Source organism: Armigeres subalbatus, chromosome 3, assembly GCF_024139115.2.
Source record: "Armigeres subalbatus isolate Guangzhou_Male chromosome 3, GZ_Asu_2, whole genome shotgun sequence".
NCBI lineage: Eukaryota > Metazoa > Arthropoda > Insecta > Diptera > Culicidae > Armigeres > Armigeres subalbatus.
Window position 1 is genome coordinate 91,368,307 of NC_085141.1, and position 1,334 is coordinate 91,369,640.

A 1,334-nucleotide genomic window follows, 5' to 3' on the forward strand; every position below is an offset into this window, starting at 1 on the left:
TTTCGTATTGAAAATTGGCGGAATCGGACTATGGGAAGTTATGGCCAAAATACATTTTTTTACAAAAAGAAATCTCAGTAATTTTTAGGCACTTACCCTCAGTCGATTTGCTCGCAACAAGTTGCATTCGATGCAGAATCCGGTCCCATTGTTTCCTGTTGAAAATTGGCCGGATCGGACTATGAGCTTAGAAGTTATGGCCAAAATACTTTTTTTTCACCAAAAGTGCGTAGAAATTACTCACTCGAAAAAAATGAGAAAGGCACCATCACCGCTAGGTGGATTAATTCGTTTTTTTTTTCAATTTTGACTGGTACCTAAAAATTGAATGAAATAATTTTATGATACGCGGCGCGCTCGAAATTGGGGCACATCACGATATTCCGAAAATTTTGTTGAAGAAATTCTTCCGGTATATTATGGGTGAATGAAATAGGAAATCCTAGAGGAATTTTCGGAGAAATTTCTAATGAATTCTCGAAGAAATTCCCAAAATAATTTCCTAATGAAATTTACGCGGGATTACTAAAAGCAATTCTAAAAGATTTTCTGGAGAGATTCCCGAAATAATGCTCAAAGAAAATTACGAAGAAATTTCATAAGGAATCTCTTAAGGTCTAAGGAATTGCTGCAAGAATTACTAAATAAAATCCGAAGGAATGACCGAAGGAATACATTAAAGAATTTTTGAAAGATATCCTGGGGGAAGTTCTGAAGAAATTCCTGAGTGAAATTTCTAAGGAATTTCAAGATTTTCTTCTTAGAGGTTCTGAAGGGATTTCTTGAGAAAGTACGGGCAGAATTCTTAAAATAAATTCCCAATGCAACTTCCAAAAGTATTCCTAAAACAATTGCCGTACGGAGACGAGCCAGCCTAGGGCTGAAAGTCTCCTTATAAAAAAAAGAAAAAAAAAACAATTTCCGTAGGTGTTGTAGGTACTGAAAAATTCCTTAAAGAAGGATCTTTCGTAATTTTCTCATAATTCCTTCTTAGAATTTTTGAAGGAATGATGAGAAATTTCTGGATTTATCTCCGAAGTAATTTCCGGATGATTTTCAGAAGAAATCCCAAAAATATCCGAAAGAATTCTTGGAGAAATTTCCGAAAAAAAATTAAGAATGTCGGAAATTTCTCCAGAATTTAATTTGGAAATTCCGTTACGAAATTCCTTTACGAATTATTTTAGAAAATCCTTTGGAAATTACCTTAAGAATTCCTTTGGAAACTTGTTTTAGGAATACTTTCGGAAATTGTTTTAGGAGAAATTTCTTCAGGAATTCTTTGGAAAGTCTAAATTATTTTCGAAAATACCTTTAGAAATTCCCACAGAAAT